This window comes from Petaurus breviceps, unplaced genomic scaffold (genome assembly GCF_028583685.1).
Source record: "Petaurus breviceps papuanus isolate PSGF00001 unplaced genomic scaffold, PetGlider_PUasm1.0 90792, whole genome shotgun sequence".
NCBI classification, from domain to species: Eukaryota; Metazoa; Chordata; class Mammalia; order Diprotodontia; family Petauridae; genus Petaurus; species Petaurus breviceps.
The window spans coordinates 11617227-11632277 of NW_027187347.1; the positions used below are offsets into that span (position 1 = coordinate 11617227).

Genomic DNA, 15051 nt, shown 5'->3' on the forward strand with positions numbered 1-15051 from the left:
TCAGAGGCCCAGGATAAATGCGTGCTAAGAATCAAAAATATCAAGCATTGTGGGAAAAGAGGGTGCATAGCTAACCAACAAAATAAAAGAGTTATCTCATGGGGAAACTCAATTTTCCAAAGAAAGATTACATAAAGGAGAACAGGAGAAATGAGGCAAATAAGACAGAAACTAGAAATTCAGTATGACAAAAAATAATTAAGGAAAATTCAATATAGTTCAAGAGATTACAAAGTCAAAAAAGACATTTCTTTACCCTGAGATACACTGAGATGCCTTTGAGCTAAAATACCCATAACACCAAAACTACCCTTTATTGCTCCTCCTGGACTCCTCTGACCCCTAGACCTGCGTGGGAGATTTTGTTACTTGAATCATGGTGCTTGACTAGGAAATGCTAGTTTTGATTAGTGGTCTTTCCCCTTATCTTTTAAATTGTGGATTTCTAGTAATTATTACATTAAAGGGAAAAATACCAGCTACAGAATCTATGAGACCATTTAATGATTATTGGTACAAATAGTAAACCTAAAACTAAAAGGAGATAGAAGAGAGATTACAGTGATTTTGATTGATTCTTTACTTATGGAAATGTCTATCCCTAATTGTCTTTTGATATATATGAGACAGAAACAAGTTATGAGGTGCTAAACAAAAGAGTGACAGACACACAGGGTTTCTTAGATCTGAAGAACTCAGTACAGATCAATCATTGGATAAAATTAGATAGTATCTGCCATAAGAGTTTAAAGGGTAAAATTGGAGAACTGTTGGTCAAAGTCTACATAACCTGGTATTATTAATATTACAACACTTCTGTTAGAAGACAGATTTTTAGCATGACTCCTATTCATATGAAGAGCTTCAGAGGAGATCACAAGAACTAAAAATTTGTGAGTCTTGCTTCCAAACTAGTAGGCTAATGGAATATGTAATGGGTACTGAATCCCTAAACAAAAACTAACTGAGGAAAAGGCAATATTTTGCTGCAAGGGAAAACAATGCTTAAAGAATAACATCTCTGAGTTCTTTGAGAGGATTTTGAATATATTAGGTACCCAGTATACATTCTTTAGACTACAAACAGCTAAGTGTAAGACTAAAACAACAGAAATGACTACCATAACAAATTAAGCACAGGAATAAGACAGGAAATGAGAGACAGTCTGGTATATGGTTAGAGACATAGCCTCTTAGTCAGGAAAAACTGGTTCAAGTCCTGCCTTGGACAAATATTGACTGTGAGACCCTGGGAAAGTCAATTCCTGATACCCCAGATAACAGCATTACAAATTGTAAGAAAGTGCTGACCTTCAATGGTCAAGAGTATTAATTTACCAGGAGTTTCCCAATCTAATAATCACATACCAATGTTTTAATCAAGATTTTTCCATTCCATAATCTAAAGAATTTTTAAAAAGACATTGGAAAAAGTAAACTGTTGACAAAAAGCAAGGGCAATTGCTCATAAAGTTATGAATTAGGAACACATTTAAATTCTCCTTTCTTAATGATCTTTAGAATATATCATTGAAATAATGGGGAACAGATCTGGTACTACTAGAATTCATTATTTCAAGAGTTGGTGTAGACTAACAATTAAGGTTTAAATTCAAGGAATGTTTAAACTGTTAGATGACAGATCAATAGCAGATTATTAAAGGAAACCAGGAATGGGGGAGGGAGAGAAAAAGGTCTTTTTTTTTATTATAGAGAATCGTATCTTCTGCAAAATAATTCCTTATTATAGTTAGTGAGGAAGAAAAATTGTACTGAATAGACAAGAGGTAAGTTACCTGAGTTACCTCACTGACCTCAGTCTATATACATATGTCTACAGACATTAACATTTATATTGGGTTCTCTGTTAAAGTTGTATTTCATTCTGGTCCTCCTGACCATACCCCCTCTCTCCCAATCAGTATAGTAAAGTAAGTTTATAAATAGCCAGCATAAAGTGGCAATAGCAGAAAGTAAAATTGCAAAGGGAAACTTAGAAGTCACAAAATATCCCAAAGGTCAAAGGGGCATAATTTACAAATTGTATCATCTATTAAAAATTTTAAAACTCAATTTCTGGTAACATATGTCGAATCACGGAAAAGCTTGGCTTTGCTATCAGGGCCTTTTGGGCACTATATGTAAATCTCAGACAAATTCTAGACCTCCTTCAGTAAAGACCATCAAATTATCAAATGATGCTGAAAACGTTGAGATGATGTGAATATGTTAACTTTAAAATTTTACTGACAACTTTGAAAGTTTTCATCTATATAAAAAGAGACAGGTGAGTAGAAGTCTTTTTTTATTGGTTTATTTGGTTTAGTCCCAAACACTGGGACAAATAGTCCAAAACATGAGAGAACTGAGTAGTTCTTGTGGTTTTCCTTTTCTATTCAAACCAGTTATCACACAGAACCAAAATCCCAAAGGAGTTAACAGGAAATCATGATAGGGGCGGCCAGGTAGCACAGCGAGTAAGAGCACTGGCTCCAGTGTCGGGATGACCTGGAGATCGAATCCCAGGCTCAGATACTCAGCACCACACCCAGAAACAACTGGCCGTGTAACCTTGAGCAAGTTACTTAACCCCAATTGCTTAAAAAAAAAAACAACAACAGGAAATCATGATGAACCCAAATTGGCAAGTATGTGATATAGCTGTCAAAAGACCTCTTTTGCTGGTTCAATGCTATACAGGCCTTGGATTTTATTAGTATTTCATTGTTTCTTTTTAATTTTTTTTAAACCCTAAGCTTATTCCCTGCAACTTTGATTTGGAAGAACTCTATGTTCCTTTTTTTAATTAGTTTCAAGGAAATCCATTAATATTATTTTTACACCATTTCAAACCTCTAATAAGACTAACTAGCACTTTTATTAAGTTCATTGTAACTGCTTTGGACAATTTTATGCATCACCAAAGGGTGATATTTGAACTATGCTTAAAACTCTGAATGGCAAAAATCAGAAGGGAGGCCAAAAAAAAAAGTTTAAGCTACTAATACCTAAAAAAGGGATGCCATCAGTGAAATCATTTTTCGTATATTTTTTATTTTTTTCTCAAGAAATTTAAAAGTATGTTGATTTTAAACTCTTAGAGTCATAAAGTCTCACCTACCTCTCCATTACTGATATGATTTTATAATTCATATTTAACTTTTATCGAAAAGCTAAATTACAGGTTACATGAAATACTACTGGAAACAGGTCAGGTGTTATAAGATTAAAATGAATTCATTCTGCAAAATCAATCCATTAATCAACCAATTAACAAGCATTTATTGAGTGTTTTCTATGTGCAAGGCACTATGTTATATCCTAACAGGGATATAAATACAAATACGAAATCATGCTTGTCCTCATGGTGCTTACATTATTTTTGGTGAAACAATGTGTGTATACAGATATGTATATACATGTATGTAAATATAATGTTAAGACTAGGTAATGAGAGAAGGTGAGGCTGAGTCATTAACAGCTGCAGGATAAGTTAAGTCCTCAGGAACGAGGTTAGACTTGAGTTTTTTAGGAAGTTAAGAATTCTAAAGAAAGGCAGTGAGAAGGAAATGTATTCTATTGCAAATCTTGTAGTCTATACAAAGGCAATAAGATGGGACATGGAATGTTATGAGTGAGGAACAGTGACAAAGCCTGACTGGTTTGGCAGAAGAGTCTATGTTGGGGAATAGTGTGTAATAAGCCTGGACTCCTGTAATAGTTCATTTGGGAGGTGATGAAGGCCTGAATTAGGGTGGTGGTTAATAAGCAGAGTATAATAATAATAATAATAAGTAGATGGATGAGACAGAGGATGTGGGGGCAGAAACAATAAGATTTAGCAACTAATATAATTTGAAATGAAGAAGAAGGATGAGTCAATGTCAACACCAATATAGGGAACCTGACCTTGTGAATTGGGAGGTCTTCTCCACAAAATGGTGAAGTTAAGGAAGGAGATAAGATTGGAAACAAAGATAAGGGGATCTATTTTGGCTTTAATGAATTCAGGAGACTCCTATGGGAAATTGTAATAGTAATGAAATTTGAAAATCCCTTTGTATTGCCAAGCTGATAGGTACTTAGCACCTAGTTTCAAATTAAGCCTCTATTAAAGAAACAGAAGGTATGAACCCCTGTTGCTGACATAAGAGGAAGGGGCTGAACAGGGAGGAGCTACACCGTATTTAAGGAAGAGTACAAGCTAGATAGTCAAAACTTCTGCAGACCAGCATCTGGAAGCAGAGCAGCTGATGCTGGAGAGAGAGGAGAAAGAGAGAGAATTTCTCTCAGTGAGCATCTCAAGGCTGGGCTGCTGTTGCTGTACTGAAACTTCCATGAGAAAATGATTTTGATTTTGAGAATGGGAGAAAGTGATTTTGATTTTGAGAACAAAGCTGCTAAAGACTTCCAAGGGCCAGCTGAAGCTTCCAGAGGAAGCATGACTGTGGTGTTGGTACTCTGTCTGTGGCTCTGTTAAATTTTCTCTTCCCAGGAACAGAGACTATGAAGGATTTGAGATGGATTGGATACTGTGAGCTTCAAAGTGGAGTAGGAACTGCATGGAGAACTGGACAAAGAGCTGGGAGCTGTCTGCCTTTGAACACAGGTGACAGGTGGATTCAGGTAAGAGCTACCTGCCTCGAGACAAGATGAAAAACCTTCTCCATGGATACTGAGTAGTGACTGATAAAATTTATTTAAAATCACAACTTCTGACTTAGGGGTGGATGGCCTGTGTATTTTCCACTACCCTTTAAAAGAGTACTGAATAGTGAGTGTTGACATTGCAACTTACTTGTGATTGAGGGGTGGATGGCCTGTGTATTTTCCACTACCCCTTAAGAGAATACTGAATAGTGACTGATACTGTAACGTAATTGCACCCCATGGGTGGAGAACTTTGACTATTATACTTTGTGTCCCTTTGAGTTAAGGATTAAGGAGGCTCTCCCTCTTAAGACTGATTGAATTAAGGATGATTGAATGATTGAGTTACTAAATGATTGTACTTTGTTGAAAACTGTGTGACCACTTTGGTGAAAACTATGTGGACATTTCAGTGATAAGTTGTTGAGTTGTGACATGGTGCATATTGTATTTTAATTTTCTGTGATAAGTTGTAACATTGTGAATGCTATACCTTGATTTTCTGCGGTATTTTGCTCTGATTTTTACTGAATAGAGAATTCACTATACTATGTAATCAGAACCTTGAAAGCTGTTCACAGCAGTAGTCCTCTGGAAAGCTGCTTGTGTGTGGCTTTACAGAAATACATTGTAAAACATCCAACAGACAGTGATATGACTCCAGATCTCAGGAAAGAGTCTATGGATTATTCTATAGAGCTGAGATTCATATATCTGCTTTGGGAGTCATACTTGTAGTTAAATGGTAGGACATGGACGACAATTTATCATAATAAACTTAGGAATGGCCAGAGAGGAAAAGGAAGCATGATAAAACCCAAAGAGGAAAGATTATCTAGGAACTGTAGAATGATCAAGGCTAAGAAAAGGTCATTGGATCTGGCAATTAAGAAATCACTGGTAACTTTGGAGAGAGCATTCCAACTGAGTGATGACGTTGAAGTCAGATTGCAAAATGTTAGGCAACACAATGTCAGAGGAGGCAATAAGCTTCATAGGAACATTTTTATGCACAGGTAGTAAATAACATGACAATGATAAAAAGACACACTCAGGGGTATTACCACTGCTGGAGTTCAAGGGCAAGCTCAGTTTATTACAGCCTATCTGATTTATATCTTAGATGATCAAAGCAAGAGATGTTATGGTGAGGTTTGATTATAAATTAATAATGAAGAGGATCATAGATTTAAAGCTATAAGAGACCTTACAGGTCATGAAGCCCAAATATCTCACTTTACGAGGCTCAGGGACATTCTGCGACTTAAACAGTATCATTTATCCAGTAAGTATCTGAGACTCCAAGTCCAGCATTCTAACCATTATACCACCTAGCCCTCTACATACTGGAAAACAACCTGGGTTAGTAGGACATCATGCCAGGTGTAGTTACAGAGACTTAGAGTAAGCCAGAGAATCCATACATAAAGATGCTAATACATACATTGCTAATGCTTCAGTTTCAATGGTGTTTGGGTGTTTGTTTGCATCGACTCATAAACACCATCCATAGTTGTTACAAATTTAGTAGAAGACTTCAATAACTCTGATTTGACTGTTGCACATCTAGGAAGACATCTAACCTATGGTTCTGCTACAGTCCTTTAGAATTTTATTCTAATCAGTGTATTTGCCAGTAGTCCAAAAATTATTTCTTAAATTAAGTAATCTACATATAGCCCTGAAAGTTATAAGGAAGACAACAATTCTAAGAGATGTTCTAAGTTAATTTTTAAATTAAAAAAATTTTTGAAAACAAAATGGAGTTAAGTGGGATATGGTTCTATTGGAAATCTTGAAATAATTCTAATTATTTTAGGTGATAAATCTTCACAAAAAAAGGGAAAAGGAAAAAAAGCGGGATCCATTTCTGTTTTTAAAAATCCACCGTGTCTGCAACAGTGCAACTAATGACAACCTTCCCGTTATCCTCACTTAGGAGGAAACCCTATAATAAGAGCTTCCCAAAATGTCAAATAATACTTGTCTCATAACAGGGCTTCTTTGTTCATTCACCATGTCTCTTTTGATATGCAGAGATAATAAAAGTTCATGTAAAACTAAAGGTAATATAGAGTAGAAGCCAACACTAATTCTGTATAAATATGTCTGATTAATAAGAGTGCCATTGTTATGGTTATTTCGTAATGTCACGATTGTTACAAGAACAGAGGATAGAAGTACTCCTACTCTCACTGTTTTTGTTCATCCTCTGTCATCCAAGCAGTTCGGGAATTTTTGTGGGGGGGGGGGAGGGAGGGAGCAGAGGGTGGGTTCATGTCCCTCAATTATTCTTACTGAGTTAGCTTAGCACAGAGGCTATAAAACTAATATGATTAAACCTCATTTGTTTCAAAGTCCATGTTAAATTAAGGTTTAAGTTCTAAAATTAAAACCTACATTCAAAGAAATGTATAGATACACATTCATTTCATATGCATAACCAATCATCTTACATGATTTAATAGGAATAATAGGAAAAAAATTAGTATGGCAAGACTTGGCTGATCAGGAGCCCAAAGAAATGCAAAAATGCTAGCAGATAGATAGAAATTGTAAATGTGCAGTTAGAACCCAAGGTTCAAAACTGATGCAAACTGAACCACTGATGATTAACATGATGTGGACCTTGGAGGAAGAAATGCAAAGTGTGATGGGTAAGCTTGGATTGTCATACCTCTGCTTTTCTCTTTAAATTCTTATTTCCCCAGATCCTTCCTCCCCCCTCTGGGCAGCAGTACAATATAAAAAGTTAACAGTCGATCTTAAATTTAGCTGACATTTTTATCTCCTTCACAACATACCCTTTAGATTGCACCCAAGAAGGAAATTATTAAATAGTAGCAGGAGACTAGTTAGCAAACCCTAGCCACTGAACAAAAACCAGCAATACACCTTCCTGCTAAGAAATCAAACAACACTTAAGCAGTCATTATCATCAATTTCAGAAAGAAAGGAGGATATTAATGACTGGGGGAAAAAAAGTAAAAACGTCTGTTTCCTGTTCCTCCCTCCATCCTCCCCTCAAACAATCCTGTGTTAGTCTAAGGAAGCTAAATATGAAAGACTGTACTCTGTTGCCTTACAAAATCTCCTATGAAGCAGTCCTCATCCATCAGAAGCCAAGGTTATGCTCCCATGATTCATCCTACATATTTTCATCATAATTAGCCACAGCACCATTTTGTTTGCACTGGCATCACTCACAGCTAACTCACCTTTTTCCTTCCCTTTTTTAACAATTTACATATTCTACATTTCTCAATCCCTACTATGTTTTATTTATGAATATAGTCCTTCTTGATTGTAACTTTAATGGGAAAGAGATAGTAATTAATGTCCCAATTTGCTAGGTTAATCCCTTTCCCCTCTCTCCACAGAGAAGTTTAAGGTAAGTAACAGTTTACAGTCAATATTAGGTTTAATTATGCTTAATGAGACTTACTGTCTCTGTTTACTAACTGTACTTAGGTGTGTAGCTCCTATATGAGTTTTCCCTTGGCCTCATTCTGGTATGTTAATAGTGCCACTGTGTACTGTAGACACAGCATTTTAATCTATAAAGCTGTTCCTAGGGAACAAAGCAAGCAAGCCACCTGTTTAAATGGAGAAGGCATGAAAGCAGTGAAACCTTAAAACTTTCTTTCTCAGAAGGGAGTTGGAGTTATTTGGGTGGTGCTTTCAATACCAGAATCACAAGGAGAAGTAAAATGATTTAACGAGGGAAATACTAAATATCAATAATGTGAAGGAAGAAAGGGAAATTGTGGGCCACTCAGCCATCAGTGGTTATTCTAAGGTGGTAGCTGGAATAAAGAGGACATGTAAAAATTAGTTGTTTGTATATTGGGAACTAATATTAAACTAAAAGATCATCAATCTTTTCTCTTTAAATATTTAGTTTCAAAAACTGTGGGTTAAATATGGAACAGTACTTAGGTTTTTCATTAACACACATATAAAAATAAGTACTTGCTTACCAGAAATCAGAGAGTGAGGCTAAAATGAAGTTGGAATTTGAACCTATCTAGCTGTGGGGGGGCAGAGAAGAGGAGGAGAGTAAGCCTGGGGTCCGTGAACTCATAAAAAAATTTGATTACTGTGTTTCAATATAATTGGTTTCCTTTATAATGTTCATTCAAAAACATAACATTGTTAATAATAACAGCGATGTTGTCATTTCAGTCATGTCCTCTTTGTGATCCCATTTGAGGTTTTCTTAGCAATGATATCGGAGTGGTTTGCCATTTCCTTCTCCAGATCATTTTACAGATGAAGAAACTAAGGCAAACAGAGTTGAATTACTTGCCCAGGGTTACACAGCTAGTATCTGTGACTACATTTGAACTCAGATCTTTCTGATTCTAGTGTTCTATTACTAGTGCTTCTGTGCTCTATTTATTAAATTACCTAGTAGCCACAAATAGGACTAGAAAAACATAGGCATTATCAATAAATGTAGAATTTTTCTTTTGTGCTATCCTGAATTTTTGTCTCATGATTTAGGAGAACTATTTTCAAGGCTACTATAGCATAACTTGGAAGCCCAGTTATTCCACACATCTATTTTTGTTATGAGTTTAATGTCATGAATTAATAGAAATATTCTGAAATTAGCTTAGCAGTGGGTCTATGGCCTAGCACATTCTGAGAAGTTTGTAAAACATTGAATGAGCTTTGTCAAATAAGTGTGAAGTTTGTTTAGACTTACTTCCAGGATTTTTTTCTGCTCAGTGAGAATTTTGCATTTGGTGAGTATAGTTTAATTATATTTTTACTTTTGGAAAAAAAAAACTCAAGAGCAAACATTTCTCTCTCTATGAAATACTAACCAATGTGTTTAAAAAGAAAATTGTTTAATTCAAACTATCTTCTTAATCAGTACAATACTTTCTACTGTTTAGATACTCTTTCAATGGTTATTTGTTAGAGATTGTAAAAGCACGGCTATTTGTAAATTATGATCTCACTTCTGAAAGGGTCAAAATCTAAATATAATTTTAATGACCACACAAATTAAACAAAAAGGATGGTGTCACTGCAAAAATCAAGGATGATACCACATAAGCAGAAATGTTAGGAAATCCAAATGGTGGCACCCTTAGCAATCAGCACAGATCACACACTGCATGCATCTTTAGTTTGACTTCCAAATGCTTGAAAACACACACACACACACACACATTCTATTTTTATACATGTACACAGAATCCCCCAGGAAAGGATGTCATTATATATCACTTTACCTACATTTCTTTACTCTTCTGAAAGGAAAGACAGGCTATGAGCCTAGGTCAGATCACAGTTAAGGGCTGTGGATGGAATGAATGTGAACTTACTGGTCAGAATTCAAAATTGTCTATGGAAGTCTACCTAATTAATTGTCTAATGAAATGTGCTTTCCTCTAAGATGGAATCTAATTTAAGCTAAGACCTTTCCTTTGAACGTTATTCCAAGATTAGAAAAGTAAAAAAAAAAGAAAAAGTATGATTTTTAGTGAGTTATTCGAATCTAAATGGGCATGATGAAGTAAATCAAATCATTTTGAATTTTAAACATTAGCAATTTGGCTATCCTGATTTGTTGATCAGACTTCATTAAAAAAAAAACAAGATAAGTTAGAAACATAGGCATCTATTAAATGCTGATACACTAAAACCTTAATTTTTTTTTAATTTTTTCCATTACAAATTCATTCCTATATAGGCCTTCTTCATCCATTTGCTTCTTTCTTGTCCCTTCCACAATTCACAGATACTTGTCCTATTGACATTGGAGTTGAGCTGAGAAGTGCTGTGGGATAGGCACAGAAGGAAGATAGATAATTACACAAGTTCCTTAGCATAGAACTCTTTTCCAAGGTCAAATCAAATACATACAATCTTGTTAATATCCATTGGTGGCACAGTGGAGTGCCAGACCTGGAGTCAGAAAAATGTGAGGTTCAAATCCTGCCATGTGACAAATCACTTAATGTTTCTTCATCTCTAAAATGGAAATAACAATGGCACCTACTTCATGGGGCTGTTGTGAGGATCAAATGAGATAGTACATATGAATAAAACTTTTTGCAAACTTTTAAAAGCTACATAAATTCTGGTTGTTATTATTATTCAACTTTTTGTACCCTCTAACAGATGATCAAGTTTGATTATATCTGTGTATCTTGGCAGGATGGTCTAGACCAGGTAATTCAAATGCATGGGTTGGACCTGGTTGCTTACAGCACCTCAAAACACCCTGCCCCCAAGGTATACTGTGTGCTCCTTTGTCTCTCTGATCAGAGAATATCATATGTAACTGGAATAACAAGGCTTTATGAAGAGAAACAAAGATGTAAACAGTAGTTCAAATAGAGTTCTATAAACTCAAAACAAACATGAGATTTGAGTTTAAAATGACTGATCTAGAGCACAGATCACTGTTCTCTGAACCATGTGCTTAATCTGGCCTAGGACTTCACAGTGTCCCTGACCTCAACTTTGAGCTTGTAGGCCCATTAAAGCCAGAAATCCAGAACAGCTATTAAGCAGGGTAGACAGAATGGCCCCTTTTGAAAGAAATAGAGGGGCTGCAGAAACTCCCACTGGGCACTCTGCAGCCCTAGCAGAGGTTATGGGCACTCCCTGGGTGAACAGATGGCAACTATTAAAATGTACCAAGTATAAATCAATATATCTGGGCATCGAGGTGGCACAGTGGATAGAGCACTGGGTCTGCCTGGAGTTAGGAAGATGTAAGTTCAAATCCATCCTCAAACATTTATTAGCTGTGTCACCCTGGAAAAGTCAATTAACCATGTTTGCCGCATTTTCCTCACCTGTAAAATTAGCCAGAGAAGAAAATGATAAACTACTCCAAAATATTTGCCAAGAAAATCCCAAATGGGGTCAAAAAGAGTCAGGCCTTAAACAACATAAATTAATATGAAAAGAGGAAATAAATGGCTTCTTCCATTAACAAAACACTTAAAATAAACTATTGTTGGTCATGTAAAAAGCATAGTTTGAAGTCAGGAGACTAGGGTTCAAATCTTAGCTCTGCTTCTTATGTCCTATATGATCTTGTCACTCATTCTCTATGGGTTTTGGTTCCCTCATCTACAGAATTATCATTTGGTGGAGCAAATGATCCCTAAAGACGCTTTCAGCTCTAAATCCTATGCCCCTATGAAACCAGTAAAAAAAAAAATAATTTAATTGAACAGTTTTGTTAAAATGAACAGAAGGCACAGAAATTAATTACTCATTAAGAACAGTGTAGTAAGCAGGTAGGGTGCTGAAACTGGAGTCAGGAAAACCTGGGTCCAAATCCTGCCTCAGACAACTGACCAGTTGGCTGGCCTCAATTTCTTTACTTTTTAAATTTGGTAATTGTCAATATCCTCTAAGGTTCCTTCCAGGTCTTTATCTATGATTCTATATAGAGTATAAGACTCAAATGATTCCATGATGAAATCACAAACTGCAAATATTTCTGTCCTCATGCATGTATGGACTCATATTCCAATAAAACAATGTGACCGTGCAGTTGACTATTTAAGCACAAAAGGAAACACAAGGATATTTATTTTAGTAAGTAAATATACTGAAAACAAAAACATACTGACACACATAAGACACAGTGTTAATATAAAAGACGTAGTTCCTGCCCTATGGTGATTATAGACCAGTTAAGAGATTTAGATCAAAAGGGAAGATAATACAAATAAAAGATAATGAGTGATATAGTGAAAAGAGCCAACCTCTGAGGATTCACTCAAGAAGCTGAGGTTAAGAGAAAAGAAAGCCTGGTGTGGTAGAAAGAGAATTATATTAGGAATCCAGGCCTGTCGTATTAATTTTCTTTATGCATAGAATGGGTCATTTCACTACTCAGAATCTTTCAACGACTCCCTACTGTCTACTGAATAAAGTCCAAACTCTTTGGTCTGCCATTCAGGGACCCCTAACCTATCACTACCTAACCATTTCTTAGACTAGTTACCTCTAGTATGCATAGCTCATGCTTTCCCCCCATGCATGTGACATTCCTGTTACATGGTATGCTCTTGCTCCACCTACAAATAATTTTGGCACATATGTATCGATCTATCTATCTATCTATCTATACCTACAGATTTTTCTATCACCCATCTGTGTTGAAATCCTACCATTTTTTAACACTCAACCCAAAGACTGCTTATCCCATGAAACCTGGCCCTGATCAATTCATATTGGAAATTATTTTTCTTTCCTAATCCCTTTATATATAATTTATTAAAAACTATATATTACTTTTTCCTTTTATTAATATAAGGGATCTGTGATTCCAAGAATACAAATAATCTTTCAACAGTATATAGATCCCAAATCAAGTCAAATCAGCAATCATTTATTAAGCATCTTCTATGTAGCAGGAGCTGTGCTAAGCACTGGCTACACAAAGAAAGGAGAAAACAGTCCCTGCTCTCAATCTAAAGGGGGAGAAATTGTGCCAGCCCATCCATGTGTGCTGATTCCTTGCAACTTTTACCAATGTCCTCCCGTAGGTTAGCCACAGGAGTCCTACCCAATGTGCTCCTTGTCTTCTCTTGAAATGCCAAGAATATAAATGGAGCTGTGACATAAAGATAAAATGTTGGCCAGGAGCTTATACATTGCCAGCTGAGATAAAGTGTACACATACAAGTATTTGCAGAATAAATATATGAGTATAAGGTAGTGAAGTGCAAGTTAGTGAAGATGGACACTAGCAGTTGAGGGGATCATGCAAAAATAGTGACCGTGAGCTGAGTCTTGAGGGAAATCAAGGATTCTATGAGGCACAGGGAAGAGAAGAGTGCTTTCCAAGGTCCACTCGAGTACCTTGTATGAGGAATAGAGAGAAGGTCTGTTTGAGCTGTACTGCAGATCTGTCCTCAAGAAAAATTATTCTGCCAGATGTGAGGTGAATAGAATAGAGAGGGAAGAAACTAGAGGCACCAAGTAGGATGTTATCCCTTGTTCCTGTTTTTTGAGCAGTCTGGCTGTCTTCTTTTTCAATCATACATTTCTTTGCCTTTACACTGCTTCTTTTAATATAATACTTTGTTCATAACATATTGCAGTTTGCTCCCACCCACCATGTGCCTCTCTATTGCCTATTTGGTGATCCTCAACTTACATTCTTTGGAGACTGTAATATTCTATGAATTACAAACATTCAACATCACCAGAAAAATATTGGTTATTAAAAAGGACAGCTTTTGTTTTAAGAATGACATTCTGTTTGTGGATGACATTTCCCCCCTACTAGCATGCTGAAGGCAGGACTTTTTCATTCTTTGGATGTGTGTCCCCAGCACCTAGCCCATACTGAGTATTAAAAAAAACTGTTGATTGATTAAGAAATGCTTGTTAGTTGATAAATTGTGCTGATTATGTCAAACTGTCACACAGAAGAGCCTCCTAAATAAGATCCATAACCATGCAAAAGAGTTTGGCCTATCCATCTACCCAGGAAAAACTGAATAAAGACTATCCAGAACAGATGAGTGGTTCCTAAACATTTTTGATCATGTATTGCTATCATTGGGGAAAAAAGTTTTTGAGCATATGCACACAATATATGTATTTATTTGTAAGTCATTTATATACAAGTATAGTACTGTGCTACTAATTACATATATCATAAAACTTATATAGAAACAGAAATCTTAAAAAGATAAGAAAAAGACAAAAAGTTTTGATTCTAGATTTTATTTGATACCAGAGTTTATTGAATAGAGAGATTATGTGTTCCCATCTATGCATTAAGAAGTTTGGTAGCAGAGGGGAGAATAGACTGGAGAGGGGAGGGACTAGGGGCAGGAGGATCAAGTAAGAGGCTATTGCAATAGTCAGGCAAGAAGCACAATTGGACTGAAATAAGGTATGAACAGAAAGAAGGGCACAGATGGGAGAGAGGCTGGGGATGTAGAAACAATATCTGGCAACTGACTGGACATGTGGGGGATGGATCAAGGAGAACCCAAAGTCAGTGACAGGGTGACTGAAGGATGATGACACTCTCGATAATAATAAGGAAGACTGAAGAGGGGTGGGCTTTGACAGAAAGATCATATCGTGAGTTCAATGATGCAGACTCATAAACCATGTAAGTCTGACCATCCTGTATTACTTACTCACGTTTTTTCCAATGAAATTGAGAATGGGGGGGGGGTGATGATAAAGTATTTTTTCTCATTGGTCATTTTTGGTAATTTAAGGGTTTTTTTATATTCACTTTAAGAACAAATATTTATTAAGCACCTACAATCTGAAGAATCCTATTTAAGGCACTGAGGAAGATACAACGCTTAGATGTGGTTCAATCCCCACTCTACATGGACAAATGTCTTCACACTTTAGTTTGTCCAGCACAGTGATCTGCACATAGTG

General features: G+C 36.1%; 1 protein-coding gene across 39 annotated transcripts in view; it reads right to left on the reverse strand.

Annotated features, from left to right (window-relative positions):
- Positions 1 to 15051, reverse strand: part of ZBTB20 (zinc finger and BTB domain containing 20) — a 1019756-nt gene that overhangs the window by 774531 nt on the left and 230174 nt on the right. The window lies entirely within an intron of this gene.